General features: G+C 35.5%; 1 protein-coding gene across 1 annotated transcript in view; it reads left to right on the top strand.

The window, feature by feature from the left end:
• NGF (nerve growth factor) overlaps positions 1 to 16,662 on the top strand; it is a 52,649-nt gene that overhangs the window by 25,115 nt on the left and 10,872 nt on the right. The gene's annotated exons all lie outside the window — the stretch shown is intronic.

The raw sequence follows: 16,662 nt of genomic DNA, 5'->3' as shown, positions 1-16,662 counted from the left end.
TAATAAGCAACATTCATTCATCATTCGGGTGGGGGCAATTATCTTTGTCCCCAGGCCTGACGGGCTAGCCAGGTCTTGAGGGCTGTGCGGAAGGCCTGGACGGTGGTGAGGGTACGAATCTCCACGGGGAGATCGTTCCAAAGGGTCGGAGCTACTACTGAGAAGGCTCTCCTCCTTGTAGTTGCCAGTCGGCACTGACTGGCAGATGGAACTTGGAGGAGGCCTAATCTATGTGATCTAATTGGTCGCAGGGAGGTAATTGGCAGGAGGCGGTCTCTCAAGTACGCAGACCCACTACCATGAAGGGCTTTATGAGTGACAAGTAGCACCTTGAAGCGCACCCGGAGATCAACAGGTAGCCAGCGCAGCTCGCGGAGGATAGGTTTATGTGGGTGAACCGAGGTGAACCCACAATCACTCGCGCGGAGCATAGCATTCACTACTAATGGAAGACCTGAAGGACCAGGTTAGACCAGTGTTGGATTTCAGCCAGTTTGCACCACTTCGGGAGAACCAGTTGTTAACTTTCTGAGCAGTTTGGTGAACTGGTTGTTGGAAGAAATCATTAGGGCAGAGAACCGGTTGAATCCCACCACTGGGTTAGACAAAGAGCATCATGGAGAAAATGTGGTCAGAGCAATTTTATGGCTCATAATCAATCAGAGAGAGAGAAAGGGAAAGAAGGATCTATAATTTCATATTTTCAAATATGATTTTATGCTGGTCTTGGACTAATTGAGATTTAGCTATGTTTTATTCCCCTTGTCCATGCAGCATTTGCTATATTATTGTATGCTATCTAAGGTACATGTTGCTGCCAAAAATAATAAAAAATACAAGCAAAATCTTTTTGGACAACTTTCTGAATTGTATCAGATGTTATTCTGCCATTTGAAAAACTTTTGTTTTATCTGCTGATTCTCACACTTTAGGCCATAATTTTTTGGTAGCTCTGAAGAAAAAAATATCCATAAAGTATTTTGAGATAAAGTGTAAAAGGAAACCTCTGTCTCCTCAATTGATTAAAATCCATTTTGCTTGTTGACTCTCACCAGTTTCTTTTTCCAGGCCTCATTAATGTATTCCATGGGCAATAAAATGACCTGTTTTGTGAGGTCTGTAGCAGCTGCTTTCCCTCCAGCATTGGCAAACAAATAATGAGAACACGCAGTCATCCCTGTTCCCAGGTTCTGAGGAGGTCACGCCAAAATTCAATTCAAGCCTATCTTTCTTTCTACCTCCCTGAATGGGAGCCATGAACCAAGCAACAGTGGGTGGCCCTTGCTCCGTTTGATACCTTCATAGGATTCCAGCCTAGAACTAAAGGTATTTCTTGGTTTGAATAGGATTCCTCTTGATTAGGCCTCAGCTAACACAGCTGGAAAGCTTTGTGACTAAACTAACTGTGCTGAAGAAACATTCTCATGGGCTATATTATCTCTCCACATTACAGGAATTATTATTATTTGTATAATGCCGTCTGTCTGCACATGCCTCCTACTGTTCTGCCCATTAGGTGTATTTGAATGGTTGATAATCTGATCTGTCAATTCACATATTTGCTCTATCAAGCTTTTTTGCATGATACTTCAAAATTATTTTTTTAAAATTCCAGATGTAACTTGTCTCAACACACATATATTTTGTACCCAATTTCCTGTTAATGTATGCAACTTTTCCCCAACATATACATTTTCCTTTGCAAAATTCTTCAGATTAATAGATTTGTTAATAAATCACATAAATGAGAAAAATTATATACAGTATTAGACAGATAGTCGTGTAACTATCAGAAACTCCATTTGCAGTTTCAACAAGCAAGAAATACTTAATATGTAATTTATTTATGATAGACATATAAAATATCTTATTAGGAGGTAAAATTACATGATTAGGTACAATATATTTTACTGCTATATACATATGTATTGTATATATATATATACCGTATTTTCACAACCATAAGCCGCACCGGGTTATAAGCCGCAGTATCAGTTAACGTTAATTTTTCAAACTTTTTTCATATATAAAGCGCACCGGGTTATAAGCCGCATGTTTTTTTTGCAACATTCATCCGCGCGCGCAAACAAACAAATTACTAACAAAATCGCAACATCTGCCACTCCTCGGACTCTGCACTACATGATACACCACCACCCCCGCACCGTTCTTCCAGTAAGGTCGGGGAGGCGTTGGGCAGAATTGGGAGGGAGATTTTCAAAGAAGCGCACCAAATATCTCCCGCGAACTGAATCGGCTTTAATAAAGCAATTACCTGCTCAGCTTTAGTTCCCTTTGTGAAAGTTAGAATCCGCAGCTTGAACCCGAGAAACTATTAATCCTTCTCCCATTAAGCGCTATTCCATCGGACCTCCCCATTAAAACCAATCGGAGAAGAAAGCCTGGGTGCTGGGGAGGGAAACTGCTCAGAGGGTGGAAGGAACGGGAGGCAGGAACAGGCAGGAACTGAGGAGAAAGCCTGGGCGCTGGGGAGGGAAACTGCTCAGAGGGTGGAAGGAACGGGAGGCAGGAACAGGCAGGAACTGAGGGGAAAGCCTGGGCGCTGGGGAGGGAAACTGCTCAGAGGGTGGAAGGAACGGGAGGCAGGAACAGGCAGGAACTGAGGGGAAAGCCTGGGCACTGGGGAGGGAAACTGCTCAGACGGTGGAAGGAACGGGAGGCAGGAACAGGCAGGAACTGAGGGGAAAGCCTGGGCGCTGGGGAGGGAAACTGCTCAGACGGTGGAAGGAACGGGAGGCAGGAACAGGCAGGAACTGAGGAGAAAGCCTGGGCGCTGGGGAGGGAAACTGCTCAGATGGTGGAACGGACGGGAGGCAGGAACAGGCAGGAACTGAGGAGAAAGCCTGGGCGCTGGGGAGGGAAACTGCTCCATATATAAAGCGCACCGGGTTATAAGCCGCACTGCCGGTTTTTGATCAAATTTTAGGATTTTCAGTGCGGCTTATAGTCGTGAAAATACGGTATATATATCATATATATATGTATTGCATATTTATATATCTGATATATATATATATTTCATATTTGGGCATACTAGGGGGTTGTGACACTAATTACATACCTATTCCCCTGGCTCAGGTGATAAAAAGGAGAAGAGCCTGTGGCCTAGTGGTTAACACATCTGCCTAATATGTAATACAGCCCAGGTTCGAATCCCAGTAAGGGTATGGCTAGCTGATGAGAGCTAAATAGCTTGAAATAGATCTATACTAGTCTCCCTTTATTTATTTATCAGCACAAATACAACACACACACACACACACACACACACACATACATACATACATACATACATACATACATTTTTGTACATAATCCTTAGATGCAGACGTTTATTCAGAGATCTGCACTTTTTGAAAAATTATTACATTCTGCTTTTATTGTAATCCAAAAAATACAGATTAAGATAATTTTCAAGAATCTCAGGCAAATAAAGAAGTTATAGTATTCACTACTAATTTTGGATGAATTATAGAAAAATGACAAACAAGGAAAATAAGAAATTTAATTCCCTCAGGCAGAACCAAGATAACAGTGAATAGAAACATAGATTACATGATAGAATTACTGTAGTAGTTTGCATTTGTGTCTGGAATATAAATTGTGTGTGGAGGGAGGGGGTTTGCATGTATAAATCCAGCAAACTTAGATTTAGATTTAAAATACGGAAGGAAGTACCCATACCTACCTTTCTTATCTGAACAGAGCCCAATGGATGTTGGTGCCCAGCATATTAATGAGATTTTTTTTATCTTTATGGTAATTGAATCAACACCTAAAAACGATATAGGAATTTAAATAAGCAACAGAAGGAATGTAAATAGAACATTGGCATTCAAATATGTTTTGGCTTGTAATTTTTGAAATATGACTTTTCCATCTAAAAAGCTACAGTTGTTTTGATTAAAGGCGTGCTGCAGTAGTGTGCATATGGATCATAGCATTGCCTGAAAATTGATATGGTCACATAACATGCAACTTTAAACTTGTGCAAAAGAGCAAATATATACATATTCACCAACTACCATAGCTTATATTTATTTATATTTAACTGTAGAATCTGTTTAGAGAAAAAACATTAAATGTATCCCTTTCAACAATTGATTGTTATACAACAGAATATAACTAAAACCAACTTAATGAATCTTTCATCATATATAGCTACTTCTAGCTTGTTTTTAAATAACATGATTAAAACCAAATCAAAAATTATATGAGCATTGTTCGCACAGAGTAAATGTTACTAAGTTTTGAATCTGTTCATTTATTTGAAACCTACATTGAACTAAATGTAAAGTAACTCAAGCTGTCACTAGATTTTTTTAATTAATTTTTTCCAAGATTTTGAGTTGTAATATGAGGCAACAAAGAGAGAATTCATATGGTAGAAACAGCAAATCCCTAAGGTCTCATATGGATAACAGACCTCTCTCATTTAGGAACAAGAAAGAATCTCCTGAACATAAAGAGAGACCAAGTATGCATCTGCTGTAAAGAAAAGATACCGTCAAAGGACTTTGTTATGGGATTTTCCTCCAAGGAGCCCAACTCCCTAGTTTAATGGTAGAATTGTGAGATGAGTGAAATCACCTGTGTTTATAAACTAATGCTAGGCTTTGAAGTAAAGGTTAATGCACAGTGATCTATTTACCATTAATAGTTTCTTTGTTATTGCATCTGCTCTGAAACATCCATTTGCCAGTAGCATTAGAGGCTGTTTTTCTCCCTGTACAAATGGCACTATGTAGGAAAAGAAAGCTTTTTCTCCATCCTCTGTGGTCCTCAGTTTCCCTGCCCTCCCTTTTTTTAGAAGCACATAAAATGCAACTGCAAATTTCTCACAGTGTCTAATTTGTATGTGTGGTGGATGTCTTTAGTTGAGGAGTGGCTTAACCAGCAAAACTAAGCTATATAGCAGGTTGAGAACATTTTTCTTTGCTTCTCTTTCTGCCATATTATCTACCGGTAAAAGTTGAACCGGCACAGCCAAAATGTTCAACTGTCATTTCTGTCAATTAATTTGGCGAGTTAATAACATAAGGCATTCAATATTGCTGGAAGCAGCGGGTATATTTTGGCAAATATTCAGTTGACAACGTTGTACCATTAATACTACTTAGCCCATGTGCCAAATTTTACAAAGTGAGCATCTTCACTATTAGCATAAGTATTTTAATTGGGGCAAACCCTGTTTTGGAAAGGAAGGTAACGATATATTTTAAGTAAATTTTGCAGTTCTTTCAAGTCTTCTTGCCATCCCATAAGCCTTTTCTATAAGGAGTCAGCTATATTCAGAAAAATATTCAGCTGTTGAATTTGTTGAATGCAAATAGATAGTAAGATTTTCTTTTCTTTTTACTCTGTGAAATGCAGATTTTTTTAACATTTGAGAACCAGAAGTAGTTGCCATGACACATGACAAGAATCTTGGAATGTTGTCTGAATATCATGCAGCCAAACTAACATAAAATATACAGCTGCATGATAAAACTGTAAAATTATTGTTACAAATTTCATTGGAAATTTCTGTGAACTTCATATAGTAGCTTAGTGAAAACCACTTGAACTATTCATTGTAAATTGCAATTTCCCAGGACTGATATATTTATATAGATTTTTTTGAAGTAATTGTAAGCCTATAATTAAATACAAGAGGGATGCAGTGGCTCAGAGGCTAAGACACTGACCTTGTCAATCAGCAAGTTCAGCAATTTGGTGGATTGAATCCCTAGCACCATATAATGGAGTGAGCTCCCATTACTTGTCCCAGCTTCACCCAACCTAGCAGTTCAAAAGCATGTAAAAATGCAAGTAGAAAAATAGTAACCACCTTTGGTGGGAAGCTAACAGCATTCCATGTGCCTTCAGTATTTAGTCATGCTGGCCACATGACCATGGAGACATATTCGAACAGTGCTAGCTCTTCAGCTTAGAAACAGAGATGAGCACATCCCCCTAGAGTAGGGAACGACTAGCACATATGTATATGCATTGACATTTTTGGCAGCTGCAGCACACTACTGGCTGATATTTATATTTTCCACTAGGACTGCTAGCTGCTTCTTACAGTTACTACTATTGAGCATGGTACCATGCATTGTATACATGTTCATTTGGTTTTTCTTGCCTAAATGTAGAACTATACTTGTCTCACTGATGAATTGCATTTTGTTGGATATGGCCCATTTCAAGTATGTCAAGATCCTTCTGGATATTGAGCCTATCTTATAAAGTGTTTGCTATTCCCCACAGCTTAGTGTCATCTGTAAATTTGATTTGTTCCCATTCACTTAAATCATTTATGAAGATATTAAAGAGTAATGGGCCTAAGACAGAGCCTTGAGGCGGATCTAGGACAACTCACCATGGCCAACTTGCTGTGTCCAACTTGCCATGGCCAACTTGACACAGGACAATTCAACATTATATTTATCATTTTATTCAGTTACTTTTATTATTGGTGTCCATATTTTTGTCAGAATTATTGTAACTCTTGTATTTCTGGATTGCCTTTATTATTGGCCATGGTTCCCTTGAAATTATTTTAACTTTTGAATTTGTTGAATTGTCCTTCAGTGAGTTGTCCCATGACAGTTTGGCCATGGTCAGTTGGCTGTGACAAGTTGGCCTATCCACCTTGGGGTATCCCATTGTGTACCCCTCCATGTAGATGTAGCTCCATGGTTTTGAAATTGCTTAATGAATTTCTGCAAACATTTTTGTATTTTTTCTTATTTGAAATGCTTTTCTAAACTGATAGTTTTGTTCAGTATTTGAAATATAATTAAGCATTTTGTGATTTTCTGTTTGAACTTCTCAAAATATGTATTTTTCCAAGCTCTTTTTCTTATGTTAGATTGCAAAAGAGTTGGAGAATGAATCTTGCCATCAAAAATATTTCCAGTCTCTCTCCCCACCCCCACCCCAATCCCCTTTTCAATAGTTTTCTGCAATATTTTGTTTGCCATGTTAGCACTTTAAAAATTCTGGTACTAAGTGGTTTGACAGCATCTACAACAAAGAAGTAGTTTAGACAGTCATATAGATTTCATTTTGTTAATGAAACAGGGTTTGGAAAATAAATGGCCCAAAGAAAAAAGAAACAGTTCTTTTGTATTCTTAACTCATGTGTTTCTCTATCCTTTATGCAGTATAACCATTTTAAAACAATTATTAGACTTTTCTGTTTCTTTTCAGAAAAACTCAAATGGCCTTTAGAAATTAATTCAGTTTGTCTTTAAAGTAAATCCATAAGCATGGCTTTTGTATCCATGGTTATCATTATTAAGAATTTTGTGGCAAATTTTTAACTTCTATTTAAATACAGTGCTAAAATTATTACCCAAATGCTTCCCAAATACAATACTATTGGATAGTCTGATATAAGCCTAAATGCTAGATATTTATAATCCTCATAGATTGGTGCAAGCAATACCTGAATGTATATTTAAAGCTCAGGTGAATCAGATACTACATTTGTTAGCACTTTTTCCAACTTGATGCTTAATTTGTTAGCACTTTTTCCAACTTGATGCCTAACCAATATACTGAGAGAGAAGGCAGAGAAAAATTCACTTACTTTGCAAACTGATTTAATTTCACATTTTAAAAATAGATATGAATTGAAATTTAATTAGCCTTCAAATTTCATTTTTTTCTGAATTTTGCAGTTTCCCTAAGAATGCAAGAATTATTAAGTGGAAGGCCTGTATAAAAATGCATATATTCATGAAAAATGTATACAAACTGACAGATTCTCAAACATGAGTATAGAAAGTAAAAATGATAGTTTTGCTGATCATTAGTGATTTCAATTTTGCTGATCATTATGACTTCAATTGTCAGAATTCCAGATAGGAAATCATTAAATTTGAACATATATAGAGGGCCTCAGATTAGGAAAGATTAATTTGTAACATAATCTTGGTTGAGGAGCCTATGACTCTCTGAATATTACTAAACTTCAATTCCTAGCAATTCTAGATAGTGTGACCAGTGTTGAAGAATGCTGAGAACTTTATTCAATAGCATCTAAACTTTAGAAGGCCACAGGTTCCCCTGTCTGAAAATATGAAATGTTAAATTTAAGATGTTTTACAATTGCTGTATTTTCCAACATTCTCCCTATCTTCTTTGGTTTGCCAAATGAAACTCTTTTCAATTTCAGTTATGGACAAGAAAAATGCATATGCCCTGCTATTCTATAGCTGCTTCCAAATATCAGTTCAACACAATATTTATTTTTCACATCCTTACTTGATTTAATGGAACTTATATTTATGAACAATGCCTATTTTAGCATGAAAATATTCAGAAAAAAATAGCAAGAAAGGCTTGTATTTTTTCACAAAACTTTATTGAATTTCAAAAGAAAAGAAAATACAAAAGAACGAAGAAAACCATTGCAAATAAAAAAGAAATTGGGAGGTGCAGACAAACAGGGAACAAAGCTGTAGACAAAAGTAATTTCTGACCTTATTTCTCTACAGACACAGCATAAAATACAATGATCCTTTGAGCTAATGTACATCATAGTACTTCAGTAGTCATAAACTCTACTAGTCATCAAATCCCAAAGTTAAAATTTCATTTCTTTCAATTTCAAGCAAAAAGTCCAAAAGTGGTTCCCAGAAAGCAGAAATGAAGCTAGATAAAGCCTTTTCTTTAATCAAAACACTTAATTTCAATATCTTAATTTCAATATCAACTCCATTAACTTTACCATGCATTCATCCATTGTTGGTATGTGTCTCCTTCTATCTCTGAACATTAAGAAGCCTTGTTGCTACTACCAGGTAAAAGAAAGAAAATCAATGTTCTTCTAATTTGTTTGTCCACCCAACAAATCTAGGAGAAGGGACAGAAGAATTATATAATCATAACTGGTTTCCCTTGTCCATGTTAAGAAGATAAGAAAATGTGAAATTGTAAACAAAGACCTGAAAAAGCAGGTGCTAACTTAAGTTACTTGTTTGGTGTGGCAATCTAAATGAATCTATCCACAATAAATCCACTCTTGGCTTGAATGCTTGGGACTCCTCTGCCCCTACTAACAATTTGCTTTTAGGATTTTTAGTACTTCACTGCATTATGCTTTTCTTTAACTTGAATTCATTATTCCACTCCATAACTCAAACCTTGCATTCTGGGGTTATAACGGTTATTAACTGTTCTCAGTGAAATGTTTTCAGGTATTTAAGAGTGATATCATATGCTTCATCTATCTTCTCAGGTCTAGCTATTTCCAGGTCCTTCAACCTCTGTCAGCTCAGTTCCTAGTCCTTTAATCATACTTCTTAACTTTCTTGAAATCTACAGAAACTTTCTTGAAATACTTTAATGTGAGGTACCCACATCAAGTACTCTTTAATGAGAGAGTACTTAAAGTAAGGTTTGACCAATGCAAATAAAAATCACTTCCTATGATTTTCCTACTGTTAATATAGCCTAAAACTGCATTTGCCTTTTTTATATTTAGTCAGTGCTAATTAGAATGTCAGAGTATGATACACTCCCTCCACCCATTTCGTGCTTTGTTAAAAGTAGCATTACATATATTTCACAATACCTTTTCACATCAGCATTGGTTTTCAGTTTTTGATGCAGTTTTTGATCTAATTATTTGTTATTATAATTTTTTTCTTTGATATCATACATCAGAGAATTGGAGCAGGTTATATTCTCCGTAAAATCAAACATAATTGAATCAATATGTCTGATACATCTTTAGCTTGTAATTATATAGTATTCAATTATACTTTTCATAACCACTGTTATCAGGTGAGAAATTCTTCATTTGATTTCCTCTGTTAACATAGTGCATTTCTTTTTGTTAAAGTTTGTTTTTTTAATTTGCAGTTATTTTCTGTAAGCTAACAAAATTGTGTTGAATGTTTAGTCTCCTGGGATATTAGTTATCCCAGGCAGTTTTACACCATTTGCAAATTTGATAAGCATTCCCACTTCTTCATTTGTTCATTTAGAAAATAAATATGAAAGTTGATGAGTAGAAAGCTGAAGGCTGGGACTTCAGGCAACCCACTTGTTTGAAAAAGACTCACTGATAAACATTCCCTATGTATGTTTTTGAAGCCAACAATGTATTCACTTATTGTAATTGACATGTCTGCCACCCAGCTTCTTATTCAAAATTTCATGTGATATCTGCTCAAATGGATTGTTGAAATTAATGTGTACATATTATATTTTATTCATATACTGTATCCTGGTCATTCAGGTGGGCGTTCTCCAAATCTTTTCCAATTTGTTATTTATATTTGAAAATAAAAGAACATCAATGAGACATGAAGAATTATTACACAAAAGTCTGGCTCGTGCTGTTCATCATACTTGAAAATCACACCTCCCCTGGAGGATATGTATGTATCCTTAAAACTCAGAAAGTGATGGAAGTGGCTGATTTATTTTAAGCATTATCTCCAACTCTTTTGTGTGAAATTATGATTATTTGGCTTATCTCTGCAGGAAGATGAAGGGAATTTAAAAGAAGCTTGCCTTTTCTGAATAATTTCAACAGTGGGTAGAAAATCATTCTTCACAAGCCTTAGGCAACTGATAGACATTGGGTTGCTTATAGTTAAAGCATTGCCACTTATATAATGTAATGTTTGCACAATTCCATAAGCACATAGAATAAATATAGTTAGAAGTAATAGCTTCTCTTATCACAACCTCAACTCCACCCTGATGATTCATGGAATTTACTATTTGGCCAAGCTTCACCATTCTTAATTGTACAGCTTTTGTCTGTACTACAATATTTCAATGATTACTAGCCTCAGTATATAGTCCAGTCCTATTTGTTTATTTATTATTATATGGCCACCCTCATCTCAGTGACCCTGGGCAGCTTACAAAAATAAAATCCCAATATAAAATACAATAAAAAGCAATAACCCCTACCCACTTGGCAAACTTCAAAATAGTTTATTGATGGCCTCAGTTCCGGCTAATTTAACTAGGAATGCAATTGACTGAGGCTGAATTTCTATATCCACTCATTTTAGGAGTAAGCTTAACTGATCTGAGTAGGTTTGTAGACTACCGAGTCAGAGATGCTTTTTGAAATGTAATAGGAGATGTTTGTAAGAAGCAGATCACAAAGGCTACCCAAGTAGTTGAAAAGGAAACTTAGTCCTCAGGATATCTGAGCCTCCTCTAGTTTCAGATAGGTTTGAACAACTGATCAATATCTTATAGATGAAATTGAACAAGTAGTTAGAGGTATTTTTTAACATTTTTATTACTAAATTAATCCTATCCATTTGAAATATGATGATGATATTCACAGAATAAATGTGCTGTGTGGAATCCACAATAGTACAAATGTGTTTCCCTTGCTAGCTCTGCATTTTCTATTTCTGGCTTTTTAAATCTACTCTGTTTTCCATTGTTATAAGTGCACATTCTTTCTTGTTTGAATGTCGCACACAACTCTTCCACCATTTATTTAAAAAAAAAACACTTCCACACTTCATAGGCAAGCTTGGTTTTCACAGTGCTAAGTTTAGAACTGTTTGTTCAGAGATCATTTTTGTCTTCAATATCTAATTTGGATTAAATTATCTCATACGTCAACAGAGCTCAGCAGCAGCTGTGTCACCCTGTTAGCACTTAGAATTGTCCAAGCAACAATACAGAACTCTGCAACCAACTCCTCAGAGAATGATAAGGGCTTAAAGGGGTGGGCTGACACCAACTCTCTTTGGTATTTAAAATATATATAATTTTTCAATTTATTTGTGTGGATGTTATTTACATGTTCAACTTTTAGTCATCAATTAGTTTGTAAATGAATCCATGCCAGTTATCAAGTTCAAAAAGATATTATTAATAGGAACTGAAATAGAAATGTGTGTTTGTTTCTGCCTTGCAAATTCTCATGAGAGAGATCATCAGGTTCAACATTTTTCTCATCTTTTGAGATAACATCCAGTGTTGTAATAGTCCCTTCAAGGGTGTTTCCCTTTGCTGTTTTTTTATCTCACCAGACAATCCTGCCTCCCAGTGCCACCAAAATCATATCAATGCTTGCATTATAAATTTTAATCTCATTTTTAGAAATAGTTTATACTATCTTCCAACAATACCATAATCTACAGTTTTCTCTAGAATGGCCTGGGTGCTAAAACTGAATACATAAATAACTTCCTATCTCAATTATCCATACCTAGCTTCCTATGAAACAGAAAATGCAGCTGCCCTTGTTCTCTGTAATTCTGCTCTTATAAAACTACGGTATTCCTATGTAGAAACAGTTAATTTTAGAAGTCTCGGGCAGTTAAATGAGCAGGATGTCCGCATGCGTATCTGGGTACAACCATGGTTGAGCTGCAAAGCTATACAGTAAAAACAACCCCTCTCCACAAACCACTCTGCGAAATATTAGATGTTTTAAAATTTATATGAAAAAATGTTAACCTAAGAAGGCAGATAAGATGATCTAAACTGAAAAGGAGAAATAAGGAAGTACTTAAAGCATAATATATACATTGCTGTTTAAAAGGAAAACAAGAGGTAAAATTGTCAGTTCTATGTTATACTGATGTATTTACTTTATTTACTTCTTTAACTTGCATACTGAGGCAATATGCTTAGATATTCACCTTGATTTGTCAGAATGCATGTAAAACATTTATGACAATGTAAGAATCAAAATGTCCTCTGACTTAAACAGAGATTACAGACACCAGAAACACATTTATTTCTGAAACACACTTATTTTACTATTTTTCAGGCTGCTCTTCTCTCTTTAGCTTCTTTTTTTTTCTATTTCCTTATGCTCTCAGATAAATGATCACAGATAATTAAGTGTCATAATAAGGGCTGCTGTGGTACAGTGGTTAGAATGCTGTATTGCTGGCTAATTCTGTCAACTGCCAGCAGTTTGATTCTCACAGGCTCAAGGTTGACTCAGCCTTCCATCCCTTTCAAGTTTGGTAAAATGAGGACCCAGATTATTGGGGGCAATATTCTGACTCTGTAAACCACTTAGAGATGGCTGTAAAGCACTATGAAGTGGTATAAAACTATTGCTATAATCTCACATGGATAGGTAACCAGTCACAATGGAAATGTGTTGAAATAATTCTGAGGAATGCAGGTTGTTACAATAAAGGCAGTGCTTTGATTAGTCACATTGACTACCTTTGGCATTAGAGATCACAAAGAACAGATAAGCAGGTGGTGTCAGTTTCTGGCCCGTGACAGTTTCACCTAAGGCTAATTCACAGACTGATTTATTCCCATTGATGTGCAATATTACTGCTCAATTAGTTTTAATTAAACATAAAATAAAATTTAAAACAATGTAGATAAGAAGATTGCTTATCATTTGCTTCTAGTTTAGTATAAAGCAACCTTTAGCATGGAAGAATAAAAAATTATGTCCAACACGCATCCTGAAAGCGTGATACAAATCATTGTAGAGAGAGAATGGGTTGGTATGTTGACTCAATAGCTGTAGTGGTTGAAAATGTTGGCCTTTCTAGTCTTGCAACAGGAAGAATATTAAGCTGCAGAGAGCTGTTCTTCATTCAAAAAATACACTCATGCTGTAAATATGAAAGGTGACCAAAATTAATTTAATAAAATAATAACAGAAATGAACACTCAGAATTTAGTATTATAAAAAAGTCATTTTGGGATGTTATTAGGATCCCAGTAAAGCTTACATTGTTGAGATTTCCCAGTAATATACCATCCAAGCATTTCTCTACTTTTTTTACTTTTTTTTAAAAAAAACAGCCAGTCACATTGCATTGCTACTTAGTTGAATTTAACATTTTATCTTCCTTCCAATGTAAAATATCACTTTAGAATAAAGACTATGCATCATCCTATCACCTTTTTTTCTATCCTGATCTCTACTTCTTCCTAGACTTCCTGCTTTAGTTTCAAGGTACAAGAGAATAATTTGGCTCTGGTGAACAATTGTAGTTCAATATCTGCTTTTTAAGAATTCTACCAGTTAAACCATTGTTCTGAGGTAGTAGCATATGTGTTATCAGCTTCTGAGAGATATACAGCTGGGTAAACATCTGCATATATCTGTCAGCATCTTTGATCAGTGTATTTAACAAAGCAATTATTAACCTTTTTAAAAAATCATTACTAATAATGTTAGTCTTGGTTCTTTCATCAAAAGCAAATAATCAGCTTTTTGCCAACACTCATCCAAGAGAATTGTAAGAAGATGCTTTAATAGTCTTTTAATAGCCCAGGTTGTTAAATAAACATTATCTATGGAGTTGTTATTGTGTTGTTGGCTGCAGTTCCTAGAATAAAATATCTGGAATCTATTTAATCCAGTAAGATTTTTTTTTCCAAACACTAGCTGAAAATAGCATTAATTGTAGAGTTCACAATATGTTCAATTTACATATAGAAAAATGTATTTAATGTCTCCTCTACATCAAATTTAATTCCTAATGGCTTCATAGATACATCTACAGTGTTCGTAGCAAAACAACAACAACAAGAAAAACACAAGGGGTTTTCCTCAGCCATTTTCTGCCATATTTTAAACTTTCTAATTCAAAGCATATGCTGTAACAGTACACATATGTTATATATACCCAACAGCCCTGGTATTTCTTGATGTTCTTCCATTAAGGACAAATCAGGTCTGGCATGCTTACCTTTTCCTGAATAGTCAGTATTGGCTAGTTACTTACCATTTCATAATCACAAAACACATTTTGTGGACGAAATTATTTATCTTGATGTTTGCATATTTTATCTTTTTTAATGATTTAAAACTTTCCTATAAACCAGCAGTTTGATGGTTCCATGGAAGAGATATAATTTGAATTTGCTCTGTTGTGTCTCAATTATTACACTTTCTGTTCTTTGAACCTCAATGATCCATGAAGACAAAGATGTTCCGAATTTAATAAACAGAGACCTACAAAGTTGCATAAGAACCAGATTACCAAAGACTTAATATGCAAATATGGCCAAACAAAATGTTCCTTTTGGAATAGCAAAAAGCTGTTGAGTTCAGTGGAATGGAACATGTCATGGATTTCAGAAAAGGTACAATCTTCTTTCCCTTTATTTTAATTTTTTCTTTATTGAAAGAATCGCCTCACATGTAAGCTGAGAGAGTGAAAATTGCCTGTGGAAAAGGATTCTCTTCAGGTAAAGAATATGAATGATCTTCCCAAGCCGCATTACATAAACACATAGTGTTCCAAATTGCACTGAAGCTGGTGAGGTACTAGCATAAGAACATGAGTAAAATGGACAAATGAAGTTTGGCAATTATAAATTGTCTATAAATAGGCTGGTTGTTTGAAAATACTTACTCTTGTTGTAAGCTTAACCAAAGGGTGTCAAACTCACTTTGTCACATCATCATCACATGACATAACAAGACTTTTTTTCTCCTTCACTAAAGCATGTGACACATCTGGCCAATGGGTCATGGGTTTGACACCTCTGGCTTAACCCTTTCAGTAAATATTTGCCCAATTGTGTAATATTGGTGTAGCTTAAGATGTAAGCAAGTTTCTGAATGCAAGGTTGACTAAACGAAATGCAAGAAGTGTTGCTGTATCTGGTATGAAATTAGGAATCTTGATGCATCCATGTGGTTCCTTACATCCTTTCTGCAGCCATCACTCCAAACAATTTTAGTTCAAAATGATAAATTTGCAGGCTCTGACTCCCAAAAATTTATTCATTCTTATGATTGTTAAACAAAAGCAAGAGAAAATGGATAACATTTAAAAATGTATTGATTCTCTTACAATCTGCTTTGCTATTTTTTTCTAATAAAAACTTACCAGATTCCAACTGATGCCACTATTCCTATTATGGATGATGTCTTCAAGAGAACATAAGTTTCATGAGTGTCCTTATATAAAACTTCTGTGTCAAAAGCATACAACCCAACAATATGCCTTTAATTACTCATTGCACATGATTAAGTTTTAAATGTATTGTGCCTGTTCTTCATGTTTTGTGTTAGGAGCCATGACAAACCAATGAACACACCTACTTTACAAAGCAGGAGAACAAGAATAAGAATAAGAACTTGAAAAGGAAACTATAGCATTAGATTACAAGAAAAATGTAGGCCAATTACAATGAAACAAAATGAAAATTATGACCAACTAATATAGCACATTTTCCCTTTAATAAGGGACCAGTGGAAATATTTTAGACCTCATTTTGTATACGATTTAGCACTATTTCAACACACATAGTACATAACCAACTATTAAAAATACATTTGAAACAGGTTGTATTTATATGGTGAGTTAAAATGTAGGCTGATTTTCCTAGCTAGAAACAAAGAAAAAATCCCTTAGAATGACATTACACTAGAACAAGGGTGTCAAACTCACATCATCATAGCATGTCACATGACGTATCACAACTTTCCTCCCCCCTTTGTTAATCGGGCATGGGCGTGGCCATCATGTGACATATCCGGCCTATGGGCTGCGAGTTTGACAGTTCTACACGAGAGCATTTTTAAAACTGAGCATTTTTAAACGCTCTCTCTAAACATTACCTGTGTTTTTCATTGGTTTTTTCTTGTCTACTCTGATACCATTTTTTAAAATGCTGTGTTCACCTGGTGATTCTAGCCAATTAGGAAGCTGTATAATG

This window comes from Thamnophis elegans, chromosome 5, assembly GCF_009769535.1.
Source record: "Thamnophis elegans isolate rThaEle1 chromosome 5, rThaEle1.pri, whole genome shotgun sequence".
In the NCBI taxonomy this organism is placed as follows: domain Eukaryota; kingdom Metazoa; phylum Chordata; class Lepidosauria; order Squamata; family Colubridae; genus Thamnophis; species Thamnophis elegans.
The sequence above is the reverse complement of the archived record's forward strand: the minus strand, read 5'-3'. Positions and strand labels throughout refer to the sequence as shown.